The 8,134-nt window shown below is 35.4% G+C and overlaps 1 pseudogene; it reads left to right on the top strand.

Annotated features, from left to right (window-relative positions):
- The first annotated feature begins 4,832 nt into the window (after window positions 1-4,832).
- Window positions 4,833-7,057, top strand: LOC112684534 (annotated as a pseudogene).
- Window positions 7,058-8,134: the final 1,077 nt, after the last annotated feature.

Here is an 8,134-nt window from a genome sequence, read left to right as displayed (position 1 = left end):
CTTCGTTCATATATAAACTTTTAAATGTTTCGTTCAGTAGTTTTTCAAAACGCAATTAATTACTAATACAACCACATACTTACTGTACGCACAACATGTGTATACAATGTGGTGTTTCTGATGAACACATTTCTTCAACAGCAACCGGTTACTATTTTATTTTATCGTGAATTATACACTATTTTTCTTACCATATTCCTATAAATATGTATATGTTAACAAATTGTAGATTAACGCGTACAAGATTTATTGTGAAAAAAATAATTACCAACTCGTGCGCTTCGGTACGAAATAATCGTCGAGAAATAATTTCAATTTAACGAGTTATATTTTTTTCCCGCTTAACGAGAGTACGTACACAATATGCTCAAGAGTTCATAAATATTGTTCATACATCGCGTAGATCTTTCTTTCCAGCCGACTTCTACGATTAAATCCAGCGTCGGTGGTAATTTAAATTTCAAATCGTGCGATGTGTTAACATTTTCAACGTATCATAATTATTATTATTACCATTTTTCAGCGCATGAATATTCTTGCGCGTTTAACTTAAGCTCGTACTGTACACGAGTCTTTTCGCAAAATAATCGATATTATATACGGAACACCACGGGTTTCCTTTTCCATGGTTGGAGGTTGAAAAATGAATAATATTTGTCAACAATTTCGATACACTTATACTACAGTAGTAGTAGTAATAACTACTACTATACACACCAAAGTTCTGAAGTTATAATTTATAACATTATCTCAGTAGGAAAGAAATCAATATTCAGAGTGACTAACGCGTAAATTATATTTATTGAGGTGCATCTGTATTTATAGAATTATCGAACGATATGTTTTAATGACACTGCCAGTACCAGTAAAGCAACAGTATAGCATATTATAACTGTACGTTCGACAAACAGGTAATTGTTATTTTAATTTAATCATTCGAAGACGGTTGTTAGAATCCGGCGCTGTAGACGACGACTGCTATGGGGTGTCCGTACATAATTATAATAATAATAATAATAATAATAATAATAATAATGATGATGATGATGAGAGACGCGGAGTATAATATAAAGACAGCCGGACGGGAAATAATGTAAGGAGGACGTGTGAATTCGTGACGAAACGACCGCAGTGACAGGTCTAATGACGCCGGACAAGAGGAACGAGAGAGATGGAACTATACAAACAGGCCAAGTTTTTCCACTTACAATATTGTTATATATATATATATATATATATATGCATGTAGTTAGTAATGGGCAGGATATGAATGTACTCTCGAGACGATAGGATTAATTTGACGTGCATATTATATGTACGCTGCAGATGTACATACGTGACGTGCTCGATCACGATTTATCGATACGGCCGGAGAGCGGACGTGCAGCAGATATGCAGATTATTATTTTTATTATTATTATTATTATTATTATTATTATTATAACAAGTTTAAAACTATCAATATGAACCATTAAGACGATCTGTTGCGAATTACATTGATTCCAAAGCCAATAGCACCTGAAACCAAACCGTGCAATAGTATTTTTTTTAGTTCAACACGTATGATGTGACATCTCCGCGGCTAAAACCGGAATAGTCGAATTGCATTTCTCTACTAAATTAAAACAGACGAACTGCACTTGGGTCGAAAAGGTATTAATCTCAATCGATATCAATACTCGAGACCACGAACGAAGAAGTAGTGGCGGACATAGCGAGTGTAACGTTAAAAGATTTTTTAATACATCCTGATTAGCTATTTAAAAAAATTAAAAATAAAAGATCAGTCGACTTTTCTACTTCGAAAAATATCAATAACTATATCGTTTATACTTTTAAATTATGTTTATTTTTTTTGAACATTTTTCTTGACCGAGAGTAGTTCGACCATTGCATTTTTTTTTAAACCCAGGCAAGGTCACTCCTGAACAGACTAACTTTTGACCATTTTATAAATGTATTATAGAAAATATCAAAAATTATTCGAATTTATGTTAAACGAAACCCAAATGATGGAGTGGGGAACAATAGAAACAACTGACAAGATAAAAACAAAATCAACTATTGAAAATAGTAATGTAAGTGAAGATGTTGTGGCCATGGTGTTACCAATTGCTACTGATGGTGCGTAAATATTGATCGATGGATTTTAAACGAGCTCTAATTAGAGGTGTATTTAGTAATTTCGCGTCCCAGGTAAGAAAAAAAAACGCCCCTTCCCTAACCTAAATTTAGCAATAGGTGTATTTATAGAAAAAAAAATAACGAGTACATAAACCGATAAACGTTACGAAATAAGATTATCATTACAAGTGCGGCCGTTTAAACATGTCTACGAAATATTTTTGGCCAAAGGGGCCCATGTGATATCTTATAAGTTTTCGTTTTGGTTTCACCTATTCTATGTATCTCAATTTTCAAACTATTAAACTACAGTACACTTTTCTACGTCTTGACTACCGAGGCCCAAGCCCTCTCCCAAACCCACCTTAAATACGATTCTGACCGTAACCACCTAACCGACCGGTCCCCAGATCAAACTCGAATTATTATAGTTTAAACCAGGATCGGACTGGAATCTTTTACAAGAATATGGAATCGGACCGAACCAATCCTTCACTCATTATCACACGATAAAACCTGACTATACATTACTCCTTGGCGGAGATGAAAATGATTTAATCCGTGCGCGGGTGTTATAGAATCGGCGAATTGTTAACAGTCGCATTACATACCGTCTAATGTTGAACGTCACTCAAACGGTCATGTGTCTATTAATTGTACGCCTAAACTTACTTACTATACTTGCCTCTGCGTGCACAAGTTGCACTGGAATAAAAACAAGCGATTCCCGCTTCGCGTGTGAAAACCAGGGGCGGCTTGTCAGGGGAGACTTTGAGACTGCGTCTCCCCTTAAAAAAAAAAACAACTACTTGTAAATAATTACTATTTAAAAATGTATAGTAGAGGGGGCCGGTGAGAACAAAATATTAACTTAACATTAAATCAAGTATTGAGTATATGATTAATTTTCCGATAAAAGGGTTTTTCTTGTTCGTTGTTGTACGGAGCTAATGTTAAATAATTTAAGTCTCCCCGGAATGTTTACTATGAGCCGCTACTAGCGAAAACGTCGGTGTACGAGCGCGCGCGTCTCTACCCCTAAGTCGTTTGATTAGACGTCCGTGCGATCATTGTAATGCCGATCGGTATTATCATTATCTTTATTGTTATTTTCGAAAACACTCGAAAAATGAACGACGCAAAGATCACAACAACTCGGGGCAGCGATAAATAATAATTTCGCATCGACCGACGGCGGTGCGGAAGAAAATATTTTACACGTCCGTGCGCGCGCGCGCGCACCGGAACAAAACGAAATTAATGAGTTTTTAAAACTGGTTCTGTTTTTATTTTTTTCTTTTATTTTCCTTCTCTGCATCCGTGTCATTCGAGCTGCGTTTGGGTTTTTTTTTTTAAATTTTTTTATTAATTTTTAAAACAGGTGTTATATACGTAATTTAATAAGTCGAACCAATTGTATTTCGTTTCGGGACCGCAGCTCTGCAGGCGCGTACATTATACATACAACACGGTAACCGTTGCAAGAAGAATGAGAATAGTAAAATATGATACGGGATCCTCGCGCGGCAAAGCGTGCGCGTCCCATTATAATTCCGGTTTTATTTCATCTAAATCGCCCTCCACGCATTATCCGCGAAAATATCCGTAAAAGGTAAAAACGTATAAAAAGGTGAAAAAAAACCATTGGCACCGCGCACATTAATCTACCGAAGTCAGCGAAATGAAAACGTCAGCGACGCAATGAACCGCGAGAATTAAATGTATTTATTTTATCACGATTAAAGAAGAACGCTCGGCCACACCTAGTACAACCTCTTACGGAGACCTAAAGTATAAAGTGCCGATTACCTTGCCAGCGACATTTGGAACCTTTCGAACTGTTCTGAAAGCTAAACGTGCCTAGTATACAGAAAAAAATGGCTCTTCGTCGTCTAACGAAAGTGTATTGTAGTTGTTGGTGGGATAATAACTAGGGCATATATCATATTTCCATATTGGGAATTGGACGGATAGTGCCGAACGTGTAATACAGTTCGGCCACGACATCCATCTGGTGTAGCTGAACTCTGTATCACTTTAATGTCAAGATCCATGCTCATTAGATACGTATTAAACTTATAACACAATAAAAAAATTGTGTTCAAAAAGAATTATAGCTCTTCTAGCATCCAAACTGTGCCGCAACTAGAAGTGGGACTAGGGGTGATCAGCACTGTCAAGGGGCCTCCGCTTAGAAAAATTGAGGACTCCAAATGCATAGAATTGATTGTACTGTATACATTTGAGAGAATATTATTATTTTCCAAATTATAGTGTTGTCCCCCTTATATACGAGAGATCAATTTCCCCCGCCCCCTTATCTGATGACACTGCAAAGACATAAGGTAAATTGAAAAATAGGGAATACAGTGAAATCTCTATTAATGGACACTTTTCAATAGTGGACCCTTCGCAATAGTGGACACGTCTAAATTCCCCGGCAAAAATGTATGCGCATAATAGGAGTTATAACCTCTTAGTAGTGGACACTCCTAATAGTGGACGTGGACACAATAAACTGGTACCAAATTAAAAATTACCTCTCATAAATGGACACAATACATGTACATTTCGAAAACGTTAAATAAAAATACTATATTTATCTGTTATATATTCGTTCATATTTTATCTTATCTTAATGGTTTTCCTATTCGAAAAATTATTAATGGTTCGGTTATGTGTTCGGTCGTTAGTTGTGTGCAGCACATTGTGTGAACACGTACCTGCGTTAAAATGAATAATAATAAAAGAAAAAGATTGAACTTAGAAGAAAAATTAAATATTATTAAAACCAAGGAAACAGAAAATCTAAGTGTTCGTGTTTTAGCAGAACGATTTTGCATAAGCAAGTCACAGGTAAATTTAAATATTTAATTTAAACACATACATATTTTGTTTTAATTTATCTAAAAATCATTTAATGAAAAATACAGGTGAATAACATTTTACAAGATGCATGTAATTTGAAAAAATATTACGCTAAGAACGGCAATGAAGATATGAGGAGAAAATTTTCGAAGACATCGGATGGAGCACTTGTAGATAAAGTTACATTTGAATGGTTCTGTAGAGCCCGTTCATATAATTTACCTGTTTCTGGACCATTGCTCCAAGAGAAAGCACGAGAAGTTGCAAATGAGGTAGGTCTAAAAAATTTTAAAGTTTCAAATGGTTGGCTTCAAAAATTCCGAGAACGTCATAACATTTCTTTTAAAAATATATGTGGTGAAGGTAACTCTGTTGATACAAGTGTCGTAGAAAAGTGGTTAGAAAAATTGAAAACATTAATTTCAGATTATGAACCAAAAAATATATTCAATTGTGATGAAACAGGTTTATTTTTTCAAGCACTTCCTGATAAAACATTGTGTTTAAAAAACGAAATTTGTCGTGGAGGTAAAATAGCTAAAGATCGATTAACTGTTTTACTATGTGTAAATATGATCGGGGAATTTGAAACTCCGTTAATAATTGGAAAATCACTAAAACCACGTTGTTTCAAAAGTGTAAATGTATCAACGTTAGGTGTTAATTGGAAAGCTAACCGTAAGGCATGAATGAATCGAGATTTAATGACAGATTGGCTAATGTGTTTTAACAGAAAAATGGAGATGGAAAATAGAAAAATTATTTTATTTCTAGATAACGCTAGCTCACATCCTGATACATTCAACTTAAAAAATATAAAACTAATATTCCTACCTCCAAATACGACTTCGATTTGCCAACCACTAGATCAAGGAATTATTAAAAATTTTAAAGTTCATTATCGCCAACGATTACTTCGTCATATTTTATCTAGAGTTGAAAACAAATCTATAAACGTTTTAGATGCAATTTTTTGGATAAAGTCCGCATTAAAAAATATAAAACCAGAGACAGTCAAAAATTATTTTAAAAAGTCGGGATTTTTTTCGTTCGATACAGCAGAATATGTAATGGAAAATGACAATGTTGCAAATTTGGACTTATTCTCAGAACTTGTACCGAGTACTATCGAAATTGAGGACTATGTTTCTATAGATAATAATATCCTTACAGAAGACAATACATTAATCATATCAGATATAATCAATTGTAATCTAGACAATTTTAGTGAAAAAGAAACCGAACAACTCGAAGAACAAGAAGAAGAAGATGAAGACGATTCGATATACAATCCAACGTTTGAAGAAGTTTGGAAAACAATAAATAATTTAAAAACATATTTTAAAAATAAAGAAGATGAAATCGCATTATCAATGGTAGCTAATTTACAAATTCATTTTGAAGAGCAGAAAAAATTACAAAAAAAAATTACAGATTTTTTTAATTTTACATAATCATTAAACATTTTTATAAGCATTTTTATACTACATAATTTTTTAATACATACATACGTACATTAAATAAACATACGTAGACATACATATTTATATTATAATATACATACATAATAAATAATAAATTAATATTCCAATGTATATGTTCATATACAGTGTACATATAACCTGCAATTTCCTATAGTGTCTCCCTATAGTGGACATTTAGTAATTTTTTGCAAATGTCCACTAAGTAGAGGTTTTCTCGATAGTGGACAACTCTCTATAATGGACAATTTTTAATTCCCCGTGGCTGTCCACTATATAGAGGTTTCACTGTATTCTATTTCGCTGTAAATATTAATAGAGCTAATAACGTCAGCGTTTAAATTGTTTATCATATTTATAGATTTTATATTATATTTAGTGATAACAAACACAGGATGATAATGAAACAATCGTTAATTTCTGCCACGATAACCGCTCCGAAAAACTGGCTCACGTCGCTGTCGCGATCCTCTCGTTCGGAGTTGACGCATAAGCCGTGCATAGTTCGAGCGCGGACGTCGCGTGCTCTGGATTCACCGGGATTACGTTTCGCTCCGACGAGTGCATTACCACAACATTATTGACGCGGACGGCGTACGGCAATGATCCGGTCGCGGGATTTGACCGGGACGCGTTTGCGGCGCGTGCGTTGTAATGATGGTACGTGTGCAATGCAAAACGATCCGGCGATTTCCGTGTGCCCGACGCGCGTTCGGTTCCGTGTCGCACGCGTGCTGCGGATCGTGCACGCGTCAAAAATCAATACCGCACCGCCGTCGACGGTATCGCGACGGTTTCGTTTTTTAGCTTCATTTCAATTTTTAAACCGCGTTGGCGGTCCGTCACGAACTGCTGCACGAAAAATCTTATTGATCACCGGCTTACGCCTACCCCGGGTCACCGATTACATCGAGTGAACGTCAAACGGACGAATGAGTTTTTTAACGCGTGTCGTTCGATAAAAAAAAAAAAAAACCCCATAAGATAATAATGCTAGCAGGTAACTAGAATTATATTTTCGGTTTTCTGTAAACGAGGTGTTTTTTTTCGCCCTGTCCGTCGATCGATTTGGACCTAGGTCAAGATATTCGATTTTAGAAAACCTGCGATCCCAATATACTTGGAGAATGGTACACGCCTATGATTGAGCACTTCGATAACGCCTCCGGTGCGATTTTAAATTTAAAAAAAAAAAAAAAAAAAAAAAATGAAGAACCGTCCAAGAACAGTGGTGTAGATAATCGCGGTCGAGTGAAAACAGGTGATCGAATTGCATCCTAACCCGGTTCCTGATATCGCGTCTCGTTTATGCATAATTACAGTTCCCCAGGCACCCTCCTCGACGGCCGTAACAATGTTCGCTGTTTGCATCGCGAGTACGTCATCCCGACGTGTAATACGCGCATTGCAGGGCTTATTCGTAAGGATTTTTACCTACCGCTCAAACACACTGAAAATTTTGTTTTTGGAAATCTATTTGCATTATAATACCTACCCTCTCCCCAAATAAATTGTAAATTGATATTTTAGAATTTCGCGTGGTAAAATATTTTTAAAAAAAAAAAAATACGGAACTTTACGTATACCACTATTGAAATTTATATTTCATAGATTAATCAATCATCGAAGTAGCAAAGATTGTAAGCTTACATGATTATTAC

Source organism: Sipha flava, unplaced genomic scaffold, assembly GCF_003268045.1.
Source record: "Sipha flava isolate LNK unplaced genomic scaffold, YSA_version1 251_pilon_pilon, whole genome shotgun sequence".
Lineage (NCBI taxonomy): Eukaryota > Metazoa > Arthropoda > Insecta > Hemiptera > Aphididae > Sipha > Sipha flava.
This window is presented reverse-complemented; position numbering and strand designations above follow the sequence as displayed.